This window comes from Gopherus evgoodei, chromosome 11 (genome assembly GCF_007399415.2).
Source record: "Gopherus evgoodei ecotype Sinaloan lineage chromosome 11, rGopEvg1_v1.p, whole genome shotgun sequence".
Taxonomy (NCBI): domain Eukaryota; kingdom Metazoa; phylum Chordata; order Testudines; family Testudinidae; genus Gopherus; species Gopherus evgoodei.
This window is the reverse complement of record NC_044332.1, coordinates 4,905,320-4,920,590: the sequence shown is the minus strand read 5'-3', so window position 1 is coordinate 4,920,590 and position 15,271 is coordinate 4,905,320. Positions and strand designations below refer to the sequence as shown.

General features: G+C 41.9%; 1 protein-coding gene and 1 long non-coding RNA gene across 2 annotated transcripts in view; both read right to left on the bottom strand.

The window, feature by feature from the left end:
• Positions 1-15,271, bottom strand: part of AGAP1 (ArfGAP with GTPase domain, ankyrin repeat and PH domain 1) — a 653,532-nt gene that overhangs the window by 526,122 nt on the left and 112,139 nt on the right.
• LOC115659437 lies at positions 3,192-12,659 on the bottom strand. Its single transcript, XR_004002551.1, has 3 exons — positions 12,584-12,659; positions 9,197-9,203; positions 3,192-3,204 (listed from the first exon to the last, which is right to left on the bottom strand). It is a non-coding gene; the product is annotated as an uncharacterized LOC115659437 (long non-coding RNA).

Genomic DNA, 15,271 nt, shown 5'->3' with positions numbered 1-15,271 from the left:
TGCCTAAATTGATTTGACTCTCACTCAAACCATTGGTTACTTTGCTTGTGATATTAGTTTTCATCTGCAAATCTTATCCAACTGTTCTTATTTCTTCCCTGTACGGAACACAGCTGTTCACATCTTTATGTTCCACAAACTCTTGAATACTAAGGGTAAACAGCATTAATGGATTTGATGTTTAGTGATAGTTTTTCAAGACTGAGAAAGGTAAAACACAACTTCACACTTCCTCTCCTGGAGATCAAATAATTTATATAAGTATAGAAAGTGGGACTAACATTACAACTCACCAATGTTTAACAATATTCTTTATCAACCTCTTATGCATACTTCCCACTGCTACTTACTGACATTTTGAAATGTCTGCTTTCCGTATGCATCATTAGACAAATCACACTTCTAAATTACTATATGTATGAAATGAAATTACTTGCTTTGCCCTTTCAGTTTATTAAAATTTATTTCAGAAGGCATAAATTTAAACACGTTACTAATTTGTTTTCATAATTTAGAGTTTATAATTGTTACAATTATTCTGCTGCAGGTGCCTTCATTTGACTTGAATGTTAGTTTCTACATCATGAAAATCATGCACAATATTTGTTTGGTGCAAAATGCTTGATCCAAAAAAAAAAAAAAAAAAAAGCTGATCTTGGAATTTGTTAACACTAGACCTTAATCTGGGTCAGGCTCAGTTAAGGGAGAAACCTGTGGGCCCTGCTAAGTGCAAGGAACTAAAGCAAAGGCTGTTTTTGAAGTTCAGGAATAGGTGGTTCCTTTCTTTTAAATTAAGATCCTCCCTGATGGGGGAAAGAAATGTAACACGGCTTGTGGCTTTTGTTCTTCATGATCATCAAAAACTTTCCAGGCCTTTTTTCCCCAACAAGTGCTCTCCCCACCCCACTTTTTTTAAAAAAAAAGGCTTGTACATTATCATCTTGTCTATCTTAAAACACAATGTATGACAATGACTAAGTGTCACATTCACTTTCAACGGGACCTAGGAGCACATAAAAATCCCTTCCTAAAGAACTTGTGAAATGACAAAAAGCAGCAAAAACTGGACAGCTGAGCAACCTGGGGGGGCAGGGAAACAAAAATTAATCAATTTCAACAGTATTTCACCCCAGTGATTATGATTTTATGGAGATGAGTATATTTGCTTCAACACATCTGCCTTTTAGTTACAATGCAAAACTCCCAAGACATCCTCCACTACAACTAGAATACTAGTACTAGATTGGCATTTCTGGTACTTCAGATAAAGGTTGGGTTTTGGTTGGGGTTTTTTTTTTGCACCTATAAAGAGTACAAACCCACATAAAAAAAAAATCCTCTGCAGGTCACCTTTAAATGGTAAGCTTTGAATCAGTGTGCATTTGCCAAGAGCTCAGTGTACCACATCCCATTAAAGAACCATATTAGCGAGTCCTCCCAAGCAATCCCACAAGACTTACCACAATCTCAGTAAACCAAATAATTACGAAGTGGTTTTCCAAACCAAATATGCAATGCAGGTCAGTGTAAAATGTGTCAGCCATAGCTATGAAGTATTCCTTTGCCCTATCCCTCAGTTCACACTTTGCCAAGCACCTCAACTAGTTCTTGATGGGTAGTGGAGCGGCTTTTGACACAGTTGTGTGAACATTCTAACGGTGTTATGCACATTAAACCATAGAGAATATAGTTGTTAATAAGAGACAAGGCACAAGTGTCTTAACAGATGGTATAATAGGTGTGCTGGCATTTCTGCTTTTACGTATCATGTTTAGTAAAGATCTGGTTAAACAAAATATGTTAAGCTCAGTTTCTGCTTTACAGGTTTTTTTTAAAAAAATGCTAATGTCTCATAACATGCAAAGATTTCTGAAAACAACAAAAATGTTTTTTCTTAGACTCTGCACTGAAGTCTTCAAATATTACTAGTGAGATGCTCTCTTTCCATGATTTATTTCTCTACAGCCTGAAGAAAGTAACCCTTTAGAATTTAATATTTCCGCAAGGGACCACGCTAGCCAGCAGGCTAGACTGATCTAGAGAGTAAGAGTCATTCAGAGAATGATATCCTGGGTTCCAGATTAGAGTTTAATGTGTACTATGTTGGGGTGGGAGGAAGACACTGCAACAAAATGGACTCCATTTAACAGAAGCTCGAAATGGAAAAGAACTGTCAGAAGTGAAAAATGGTGTGGCACTCAGAAGACAACCACACTAGGTCTTTGAAACCCCTCTTACTTATGTCCCCCAGAGCAAATGTTTTAGGACTCCTCTATTCAGAATGACTGTTCAATTCCATATTAGTATCATCACTAATAAATTAGATATGTTCTTGAGTAAAGATACTTCCAGGTCACGCGGAATGTATAGAACTTGCCTCAATACTGCAACCTTAGTTATTAAATCTCAGCATTTTAAAATATTATTTTAAAGTTATAATCTAAAAGTTTATTTCACTTTTTATCTGAGTTATATTTTTCTCAATTTGGAAAATGAAAGGTAGCATTTCAGTACCCATAATATGTTCTTATCTGGTGCCCCATGACCTGTTATAACTGGGTTATTCTTGGTCATCTTCCAAGCTTGGAGACGTCTCATTTTTTTTCTTTCGAATAACTAGTCTCTGGCTTCATAACATAATGCTTACAAATGGAGCTGTTCAGAAAACTGAGTATCTTTGAGGTCAAGTATCAGAGTAGCAGCCATGTTAGTTTGGATCTGTAAAAGCAGCAAAGAGTCCTGTGGCACCTTATATGCTAACAGATGTATTGGAGCATGAAAGCTCATGTTCCAATATATCTGTTAGTCTATAAGGTGCCACAGGACTCTTTGCTGCTTTTTGAGTATCTTTGAGTATATCTACACTGCACTAAAACATCCACGGATTGGCTCAGGTCAGCTGAATTGGACTTGCAAGGCAATAAAATGGCAATGTAGATTCCCCTCTCCCTCGCAGGGTCCCAGACCCCAGGCTCCAGCCCAAGCTCAAATGCATAGACTGCAATTTTATAGCCCTGCAGTCCAAGCAAAAGTCAGCTGACAGGTCAGCTCCAGGTGTTTTATTTCAGTGTAGATATACCCCTGAAGTCCCATTTTACTGCCCAAACTAATTTCTGATTAACAAACATCACAAAAGATTAACTATTTATCTCCAGACAAGATAGTTTCTTGATCTATCTGTTGTATAAAAAAAAGAAAAAGTTACTCTATGAATTTATTCTGATGAGCTTCCTGGGACTACCATCTGACTTGAAGTGAATGGGGTCTATCCAAGCTCCCTCAGGGTTGTAGAAATGCTGGTTCCAGATTCTATAAATTCCACTGATAATCAGGAACATCTGTAGAATACATAAATACATCAGTAGCACACAACAGTTTCCACATCCAGTCAGTGTCATATACAGTAACTGGAGTCCCTGGAGAATACTTTGAGTTCCTAGAAGAAACAGTGAATCTCTCTTTGGCAACAGGACTAAAACCAGGAAAGTGACAGAGTAACCAAAGGTGGTCCAGATGCAGAAAGAATGCTAAGAAATTCTTCTGAAAAAAGATGACACCTAAGCACTTGAAAAACTGAAGTGTCCATACAGTATTTACAAATAGTATCTCAGACAGACTATGGGCTTGTCCTCACTGTGGGTTAAATCGGCGCTGCTGCATCATGAAGACGCATTCAGTCAATGGGAGGGCGCTCTCTTGTTGACTTCAGTACTCCACCTCAATGAGAGCCACAAGCTTTGTTGACGGGACAGCATCTCCTGCCAACACAGCATGGTCTAGACACTGCGATAAGTCGATGTAAACTATGTCGACTTAAGTTACACAACTTAAGTTGCGTAACTTACATAGACTTACCCTGCAGTGTAGACAACAAGGTTTAAGACTTTAAGGCCAGAAGGGACCATCATGATCGTCTAGTTTGACCTCCTGCACATTGCAGGCCACAGAACCTCACCCATCCACTCCTGTAATAGACCCACAGCCTTTGGCTGAGTTTAAGTCCTCAAATCATGGTTTAAAGCCTTCAAGTTACAGAAACTCAACTATTTACACTAGTTTAAACCTGCTAGTGACCCATGACCCACACTGCAGAATAAGGCAAAAAAAAAAAAAAACAACCAGGGTCTCTGTCAATCTAACAAGAAGGAAGATTCTTCCTGACCTCAAATAAGGCAGTCAGTTGGACCCTGAGCATTTCAGCAACACCCACCAGCTGGACACTTGGGAAAGAATCATCCGTAGTAACTCAGAACCCTTCCCATCTAGTGTCCCATCACTGGCCGTTGGAGATTTTTGCGCTAGAAGTCACAGATCAGCTACATATCATTGCAGGCAGCCCCATCATACCATCCCCTCCATAAACTTATCAAGCTAAGTCTTGAAACCAGCTAAGTTCTTATTTTTGGGAAGGGGGAGGGGAGAAGAGCAGACCTAAGTATGAGGTCCCATGCTGAAGCCTTTTCCTTGAGTATGAATGCTCTGAAAGTTTTGTGAAGTGATTTTAAAAGGGTGCATTCTCTTCCCTTCCTGCTGACATTTTTGTGTAGGATCAACCATTCAGATTATCCATCAGAACAGGCAGGCCCATGGTGTGAGCAAACTAGACCTTAAGCAACATCACCAGGACAAACGCTGCTTTCAAGCTCAATAACGTGGTAAGTTAGGTGAAACTAGCACACATGAAGGGATACCAGAAGACAAAGCATACCTGCATCTCTGCCTGCAGATTCCTGCTGTTTTCATGATCTATCTACTCTGCTGCATAGCTTTTGTTACCCATGAGATATTGTAAAAAGGCAAGCTTGGTTAGACCATGCTAACTTAAAGGAAGCCAAACAAAACAGAAGAGCTACTGACAAGAGCTAGGGGAACAATGATTTTTCAGTTGTCAGTTCCAAAAAAATGTAGGGGAAAAATCGATTCAGGTCAAACAAAAAAAAAAAAAACCAACCAACCACAAACTTTCCTTTCTGGTTATTCATAACTTTAAAAAAATAAGAACAAAGGAAATTAAAGGCTGGATTCACAAAACATCTTGAGGCCAAGGCAGCAGCAGCTGCCTTAACTTTCAGCCAAGTTGTTTTGACATTCACCAGAGATGTGAGAGACCTGAGTTCATTCCCTCTGCCTGATGTGGAGGAAGATTCTGAACAGGGTTCTCACCCCCCAGAAAAGTGACCTAATCATTGGGCTATAGGGTATTTTGAGGTGGGTCTATTTAAATTTTTGCCTGTTGAAGCTGTTCCACTTTATATAAAATACTTGAATAGTCGCTGGGCCTGAGAGAGAAAGACTGACTATAGTCCAGTGGTCAGGGCATTCTCATGAGAGGGGGGAGATCCAAGTTCACGCCCCCACTCCTGTTACTATACACAGTGGTTCTGCCAGATGAGGATGCTTGCTAGCCACTGGGAGTCTGACACCTCTTATCCCAAGCACCTCCTCCCATTTTGTATCCCAAACAATCTCCTTTTTGTTTTGACCAAACTATTCTGAATAGTTTCTATGGATCCAAACACACAATTTTCCATGAATAAATTAATTCAAAACATTTCACCCAACTCTACTGACACTGCTCGGCTAGCAGCAGGGACTAGATGGCTCTAACACATCTCACAAAAACAAGCCTGAACATAGCAGTACAACTGAGGATTGACTAGGCCATGCTTGAGGGAGGCAAAGGAAAGACGCTCAATTGCCACACAGCACAAATCCATCTTTGAGGGAGCTAAGAACAGAATTAGTAAACAGAACCCTCAGGCTTCCCCGAAGTAACGGCAACTGGTTCAAAACAGCGGGAATTAGAGCCACCTGAGTGGTTGGTTTGGTGTCAACTGTAGTTTCAGTGTCAAACCAGCCCTTCGATAGAGGAACCCATCAAAACCACCAATGAGGCAAGGGTTCAAGAAACTTACCACAAGAACTGGGGAGAAAATATCTGATTACTGAGGCAACCTGAAAGTAGTAGGTGATCCTGTGCTGTGGGTTTTTCATACCAATTGATTTAGTAGCCTCTTGGAGGCTCCTGGGCACTATTATTTCACACCCCAGTTCAAAAAAGGGAAAGCCATCTGGCTTGCTTTGTCCAAAATGCCAAGTTCCTGAGGCTGAATTTCCACCCTAAGCAGCTCAAGGCTTGCCTGACACATTAGGGAGGCAATGCAATATTGCTCAGAGGGGTTGTGAGCAGGAACCCTTTGATTTTAGTTGGGTATGTTACATTGCTGTGTCCCCCCAACCATTTATTTTATTTATTTGAGGATTTTGTACTCAAGCATTCTCTCCCTACCAGGTGCAACAAGCTGAAGGAAAAATAAAACCAAAACATAATGGAAATAAGTTCCTGCCTAAAGAGAAAGGAGAATGAGAAACTGCTAACTTTAAGTGGAGGCAAAGCACCGGGGAGTTAGAGAGGCAGTCAATTCTCTGAGCAGGTCTGCTTCCTGGCACTACACTGTGAACCCCATGGGTTGGTTTGTTAAAAGGGAGGAGGATCCCCAGCCTTAAAAGATGAGGAAGAACCTAGTTATAAAGGAACATGGAACATCAGGAGCCCATAAGGGAGAAAATCAACTGACAACTCATTTTCTTATTGTCAGTTTCTACAACATTTGGTTCTCATGCATAATGAAGTAGAGTTTGATTCGAGCACTTCAGGGGAATGAAATGCTTCCATAGTTTTAAAACATATTTAATGGAAATCTGTAGTCACATTTTGCAATAGCTGGTTTCTACAATATTTAAGGTTGGCGTTTAAGTTAACATGACAATGTACTTTTTTGTTGGTGAAAAGTGAGAAGTTAGGACATCATTGCACTTTGTTCTGGCGAAGCTTCTGGGTCAAAAGACATTTTCTGTATTTTTAGAATTATTTCAACTTTGTTCATACAACTAGTGATCTTTAACAAAAGAATCAACTTACAATACAAATCAATCGATTGCTACCCTGAATACTAATTTCCACTAATTGCAGCTACTCAGCCATAACTCAAAAACATGCAAAATCCTTCTGAATCCAACCTTTATGGTTACTAACATTTGCCCATTGCCCTATATGATAACAGGCAACACATAGAGCTACTGGCAGAAATTACTTCTGCAGTCTTGCTCAAAAAGAGAGGACTCAGCACCTAAGAATCTAAGTCTACAACTTGGGTCATATGTGACTTTTTTTTAACCTGTAAAATTAATGCTCTGATCCATGTGATTTAGTAAAATCTGTTTCGTAATGTAACATTCGCAAATAAGAGCACTCAGGATCCTGAAGTATTTCCACCTGAAATTTAACTTGAGAAAAATTGGACTAAATATACCGCTCAATACACACTGAAACCAAGGGGATTTTCCTTCTCTTCTTCTCTGAAAGTGGTGCAGTGATTTGTAACCATCCACAGCATGGGGAAGTATGTGCTCACCCCATCTGTAAATGTGTAAGGGGGATCTTGAAGGAAGGTCTCAAAGTCCTGGTTCACAGACCACATGGGTTATTTCTTCATCATTTGGAGGCTAGGAAAAAATCCTGGGGACTATTTCTGGCATTCAGTTGTACGTGTGAATGCAGCAGAATCATAAGAGCACTTGTCTACTAGAGATTACATAAATTTATCTTCAAAGGAAAACCACAGAAGACAGAAAAAAAAGTGTACTTTGCTTGGAGTCCGACACAAACACAAGACACCAAAACCCACTAAAATCAACACTTAAAGTTTCCTCTAGCCTATCACATACAACTACATTTCTAGATTTTGTTACACAACAGAGTAATGGACACTTTGTTAACTGCTTTGAGTATCCCAGCATTTTAGTTGTGGAAAAATCCAATAATGCCACTATTAAGTCTCACAAGATTCACTGATGTTATGATCATAGCACCCAGAAATGGCAAAGACTTACTGGAACACCAAGTGAATATCCCTGGCAGAATATGAATGATGACGTGAGAGTCTCATTAAATTCAATTCCTCCTTCCTATAGTGCAATTCTATTATTGCATCAAAATAACTACATCAGCCTTCACTCTACGCAGCTCAGGGGCATGGAGTTAAGCCAGCATACTGGGGCAGTTACTTTGGTGCGAGTATCAGAGCTGTAGCTGTGTTAATCTATAAGGTGCCACAGGACTCTGCTGCTTTTACAGATCCAGACTAACAGAAGTATTGCAATATGAGCTTTCACCCACAAAAGCTCATGCTCCAATACATCTGTTAGTCTATAAGGTGCCATAGGACTCTGCTGCTTTTGGTGTGAGTCAAATTTAAGTGTAGTCACTTCCATAGTTAGTCCGACGTAAGCTGCCTTGAGTCAACCTAACTCTGTAGCGCAGACCAGGCCTGACAGAAGAGTTGGACATGGCCAGGTGCTCATGGGTTGGAGTACACTGTGGGCTGGGTAGTCAAGATTACAATAAATTGCAGTGTCGTAGAGCTGATTCTGCAAACCTGTCACATAATCATGGGCTAAGAATACTAGGTCCAAAGCAGTTTGCCATTAAGCTACTAACCAAACACCAATCTGAAACACTCTGCGGAGACTGTTACATCCCCTGCATCAGGGATAGCCACCTACTTCCATAGTCAGCTATTAGGAAGTGGGAGAGAATGCCTCCATGTCTACCAGAGTTCTTTCCATGCTATGTGGATAATGCTTGATGGCTTTAACTTCCATAACAATCTCTAATAGATATCTGATCTATTTAAAGCTCCAGTCCCTCACCCTATCTGCTGCAAGGGAGAAAGTGTTTTTCTTTCCATTCTCCCACAATTTCAGGGCTTTACAGCTTTATTGGTGTACCAAGGGATTTCAAATAGTACTTTTCTTCCATGCCCTTAGTTTACTTATCTTTCTCCTCCCTGGGATCTTTATGCTGTTTTTCAATGGTAAAACAACAAACCATTAGTTAGGGGGGCATGAAACACACTTCATGTATCATGCAGAATTAGGCACCCCTCCACCTTGAGCAAGCTGTACCCTTTTATATAGAGCAAAATCTGCAGGCATGCCCCAAGTCTGATTTCTTACAAATAAACGCAAGGGAACTGAACAGCTGTTTGCCATTTCCTGCAGTAAAAAAAAAAGCAAAACACGTTGCTGTCAAAACACATTGGTTGAATTTACAGGTGGATGAACTCAGCCAATTTTAACTTTTCACTACCAGGCAATAACTTATGGTTCAGAGATTGTAAACATCACTGGATACAAACATACTGTTCCACACTGCATCAAAACAAATCTTCTGCGCTCTACTGGGCTGTTAATATTAATGAGCCGATTTACACATTCCTAATTATAACCTGACTTCAGGGATGAGACTCACGTGCATCTGTGTTGCAAGTCACATTACTGAATAAAAATTGGCCAAGCAGAAATGCTTATTCTCAGAGGTTCAGAAAGTGAAGAGTTTTTATAAAGATTTTTGTTTCAGATTAAACTGATTTATTCCCATGTTGTTCTAGAATGAGACTTTAAATGCATTATGTAGCAATATATCAGAGGGTAGCCGTGTTAGTCTGGATCTGTAAAAGCAGCAAAGAATCCTGTGGCACCTTATAGACTAACAGACGTTTCGGAGCATGAGCTTTCGTGGGTGAATACCCACTTCCTCAGATGCATGTCACATGCATCTGAGGAAGTGGGTATTCACCCACGAAAGCTCATGCTCCAAAACGTCTGTTAGTCTATAAGGTGCCACAGGATTCTTTGCTGCTTATGTAGCAATATGGATGTGTGTGCTACATGAGTATGTCTACACTATAATGTAAGCCCATGGTCAGTAGAGTTTGAGGCCTGGTCTACACTACGCGTTTAAACCGATTTTAGCAGCGTTAAACCGATTTAACGCTGCACTCGTCCACACAACGAGGCCCTTTATATCAATATAAAGGGCTCTTTAAACAGATTTCTGTACTTCTCCACGACAAGAGTACCACCACTGAAATCGGTATTACCATATCGGATTAGAGTTAGTGTGGCCGCAAATCAACGGTATTGGCCTCCGGCTGCTATCCCACAGTGCACCATTGTGATTGCTCTGGACAGCAATCCGTACTCGGATGCAGTGGCCAGGTAAACAGGAAAAGCCCCGCGAACTGTTGAGTTTCATTTCCTGTTTGCCCAGCGTGGAGCTCTGATCAGCACGGATGGCGATGCAGTCCGAAATCCAAAAAGAGCTCCTGCATGGACCATGCGGGAGATACTGGATCTGACCGCTATATAGGGAGACAAATCTGTTCTATCAGAGCTCCATTACAGAACACGAAATGGCAAGGCATTTGAAAAAATCTCCAGGCTATGACAGACAGAGGCCACAGCAAGTGCTGCATGACAAGCATAACAGAAAGCCAAAGAATCAAATGGACGCTCATGGAGGGAGGGAGGGGGTATTGTTACTCCAGCTATCCCACAGTCCCCGCAGTCTCCGAAAAGCATTTGCATTCTTGGCTGAGCTCCCAATGCCTGTAGGGTCAAACACATTGTCCGGGGTGGTTCAGGGTATATCTCATCAATTTACTCCACCTCCCCCGCCCATGAAAGAAAAGGGAAAAAAATCGTTTCTTGACTTTTTTCAATGTCACCCTATGTCTACTGTATGCTGCTGGTAGATGCGGTGCTGCAGCAATGAATAGCAGCATCCTTTCCCCTCCCCGGTGGCAGACAGTACAGTATGACTGCTATTCATTGTCATCATCAGCCCGTGAGTGCTCCTGGCTGGCCTCAGGTGAGGTCGGCCGGGGGCGCCTGGGTAAAAATAGGAATGACTCCTGGTCATTCCCAGTAGATGGTACAGAACGGCTGGTAACCATCCTCATCATAGCAACTGGGGGCTGAGTTCCATCAGCACCCACCCCCCATCCTTCATGTCTAAAGAAAAGATTCTGTACTGCCTGGACTATCATAGCAGCGGGATGCTGGGCTCCTCTCCCCCGCACCATTTAATGTCCTGCCTGGGCTGTCATAGCACGGGGAGGCTGCCTCCCCCTCATTTTATCTCACTAAAAAGTCAGTGTTCTCTAGTACACTTGCCCCATATTCTAGGCAGGACTGACTATTTTTAGATAAACCATAAAGGAGGGATTGACTCAGGGAGTCATCCCCATTTTTGTCTTTGCGCCCCTGGCCGACCTCAGCGAAGGCCAGCCAGGAGCACCCATAACAGCAGCAGATGGTACAGAACGACTGACAACCGTCATCTCATCGCCAATTTACAATGGCACAGAAGACGGTAGAGAACAACTGGTAACCGTCTCTGCTACCTTGCAAAGGCAAATGCATGCTGCTGTGTAGCGCTGCAGTACCGCCTCTGTCAGCGGCATCCAGTACACATATGGTGACAGTGACAAAAGGCAAAACAGGGTCCATGGTTGCCATGCTATGCCGTCTGCCAGGGCAATCCAGGGAAAAAGTGCGCAAAATGATTGTCTGCCGTTGCTTTCACGGAGGAAGGAATGAGTGATGACATTTACCCAGAATCACCTGCGACATTGTTTTTGCACCATCATGCATTGGGATCTCAACCCAGAATTCCAATAGGAGGGGAGACTGCGGGAACTATGGGACAGCTACCCACAGCGCAAAGCTCCGGAAATTGACACTAGCCTCGGTACATGGACGCACACTGCCAAATTAATGTGCTTAGTGGGGCCGCGTGCACTCGACTTTATACAATCTGTTTTACAAAACCGGTTTATGTAAAATCAGAATAATTCCGTAGCGTAGACATACCCTGAGTTAACAGATGCTGATTTGTTGAGCTAGCATGTGACCATCTACTCTCATTTGTAACCTCAGACTATTTTTTTTTAATTTCAGATGTTGGAGAAAGCTACTAGGGGAGAGGCTGTTCTAGATTTGATTTTGACAAATACGAAGGACCTGGTTGAGGATTTGAAAGTGGAAGGCAGCTTGGGAGAAAGTGATCACGTAATTTACGATTCTAAGGAATGGCAGGAGAGAGAAAACTGCACAGTAAAGATAATGGATTTCAAGAAGGCAGACTTTAGCAAACTCAGTAGTTGGTAGATAAGACTGGCATCACAGAGACTTGGAAGCAAGTCTAGGGGGAAAAACAGTTCAAGAGAGTTGGCAGTTTTTCAAAGGGACATTATGAAGGCCACAAGAGCAAACTATCCCACTGTGTAGGAAAGATAGGAAGTATGGCAAGAGACCACCCTGGCTTAAGCAGGAAATTTTCAATTATCTGAATCTCAAGGAAGAGTCCTACAAAAAGTGTAAACTAGTCAAATTACAAAGGATGAATACAAACCAAACACCAAAAGCATGCAGGAACAAAACTGGAAAGGCCAAAGCACAAAATGAGATCAAACTAGCTAGAGACATAAAGGGCAACAAGAAAACATTCTACAAATACATTCGGAGCAAAAGGAAGACCAAGTACAGGGTAGGCCCATTACTCAATGGTGGGGGGACAATAATAAAGTGTGGAAAAGGCAATAGTGCAAGATGACTTATTTTTGGTTCAGTTTTCAGCCAAAAGTTTTGCAGCAATTGGCCATCTAACATAGTAAATGCCAATGAAAAGGAGGTAGGATCAGAGGCTAAAATAGAGATTTTAGAACAAGTAAATTACTTTAGACAAATTCAATGCCTTCAAGTCACCAAGGCCTGATGAAATACATACTATAATACTCAAGGAGCTGACTGAGGAGATATCTGAGACATTAGCGATTATCTTCTAAAACTCACGGGAGACAGGAGAGATTTCAGAGGACTAGAAAAGGGGAAATATAGTGCCCATCTATAAAAAGGGAAGTAAGGACAACCTGTGCAATTATAGACTAGCCACCTTAACTTCAGCACCCAGAAAGATAATGGAGCAAATAATTAAGTAATCCATTTGCAAACACCTAGAGGATAATAAGGTGATAAGTAACAGTCAGCATGGATTTGTCAAAAACAAATTGTGTCAAACCAACGTAAGAGCTTTCTTTGACAGTGTAACAAGCCTTGTGAGTGGTGAGGGGGAAAGTGGTAGATGTGATATCTTGACTTTTGTAAGGCTTTTGATATGGTCTGACATGACCTTCTCATAAAACAAGCTATGGAAATACAACATAGATGAAGCTACTATAAGGTGGGTGGATAATTGGTTGGAAGACCGTTTTCAAATATATAAAAGATTATTACAAGGAGGAGGGTGAAAAAATTGTTCTCCTTAACCTCTGAGGATAGGACAAGAAGCTTACATTGCAGCAAGGGAGGTTTAGGTTGGACACTAGGAAAAACTTTCTGGGCAGTTAAATACTGCAACAAATTGCCTAATGAGGTTGTGGACTCCCTGCCACAGGAGGTTTTTAAAAGCAGGTTAGATAAACCCCTGTCAGGCATGGTCATGATAATACTCAGTTCTGCCTTGAGTGCAGGGGACTGGACTAGCAGACCTCCCGAGGTCCCTTTCAGTCCGACACTTCTATGAGGCTACGTTTATACTGAAAATCAACAGGGCTTGAACCCTAGGTATTGGCTTGACTCAGGCTCAGACCCTCCAATCCAGTGAAGTCCTGGGACCGATCCCTGGGCTAGTGTGATGTGTGTGTAGACAGAAGGGGGGTTAGGCTTGAGCCTGAGTTTGAACCCTGAGCTTACACTGCGAAGTAGACATACTCCACAAGCTCTCCCACTGATGGTCAGAAATTGTACATCAAAATTCTACCGACAGTCACCTAAGCAGCTCCTTGTAACAGAACTCAAACCTATTCTATTGCAAAGCAGAGTTTTTCAAGATCGCTTTCTTCAATATTTTATCAAAATCAAGGACGTTTTGTTGTACAAAGGGGAAGATAAAAGCAGTTGAGCACATGCTAACTTAAGCCTTAATAGCATTTTTGTTTCTCCAATAGCACTCAATGTCATAAGTGCTTCCCAGACAGAAAATGCAGAGTTCTCCCTGAAAATCTAAGGAAGTCATAAAAAAGATTGAATGAGGGTCAGCACCAGTCACTGGTCATTCAAGAAAGTGCATCAATAGATGACATTGGCAAACAGTTTTTTATTCTACAAATTAAGATGTTAATGCGGTAATTTGTAAGGAATTTGAATATACAAAATTACAAATATTTAGTAAAAACATCACAACTGCATATTCTTACCATTCATGCAATTTATTTTTCAATTTTAAAGCTACTTTCCACTAGCACAAGCTTTACATTCTTACCTTAAGAGAACTAACTTTTGTTTACTCTCAGATTTCTTTTTAGACTGGTCTTCAAAAAAGTATAACAGAGGAAGCAGTCTTGTACAGGGGTCATGCACAATAGTGCAGCAGTATTAACACCTGATACTCACTATCCTGCTTAGCACGTCTCTGAACAACCTGAAGTAGCACAGGGAAAATATTGTCAGTTCATGCAGTATAGCTAGGGCCCTACCAAATTCACGGTCCATTTTGGTTAATTTCACAGGCATAAGATTTTTTAAAAAACAATAAATTTTATGATTTCAGCTATTTAAATCTGATAATTCATGGTGTTATTGTAGGGGTCCTGACCCAAAAAGGAGTTGTGGGGAAGTTGCAAGATTCTTGTGGGGTGTGGGGAGGTTGTGGTACTGCTACCCTTAGTTCTGCGTGGGTACTGGTGGTGGCTCTGCCTTCAGAGCTAGGCAGCTGCTGGCTGAGCCCAGCTCTCAAGGCAGAGCTGCCGGCAGCAGCAGTGCAGAAGTAAGGACAGCATGGGATAGTATTACCACCCATATTTCCGCGCTGCCGCCTGCAAAGCTCGGCCCTCAATCTGCAGCCGCCACTCTTCGACTGCCCAGCTCTGAAGGAAGCAGCACAGAATTAAGGGTGGCATGATATAGTACTGCCACCCTTACTTCTGCACTGCTGGGAGTGGGGCACTGCCATCTGACCTGGGTGCCCGGCCAACAGCTGCTGCTTTCTGGCTGCCCAGCTCTGAAGGCAGCACAGAAGTAAAGGAGGCAATATTGCAGCTCCCTAAAATAACTTTGTGACCCCTACCCTCCACCCCCGCAACTCCCTTTTGGGTCAGGACCCCCAATTTGAAACACATTGGTCTCTTGGTGAAATCTATATAACTATAGGATAAAACAGGGGTCCCCAACACAGTGCCCACGGGCACCATGGGGGCATCTAAATGTGCCCACATCCTGGCCAGTGGTGGAGCATCGCCAAAATGCTGCCGAATTTCTGCGGCATTTCGGCAGCAATGCCTCTCGATGATGCTGCTTGCTGCCGACAGGTGACATCATTGAGAGGCATCACCGCTGAAACGCCGCAGAAATTCGGTGGCATTTCAGT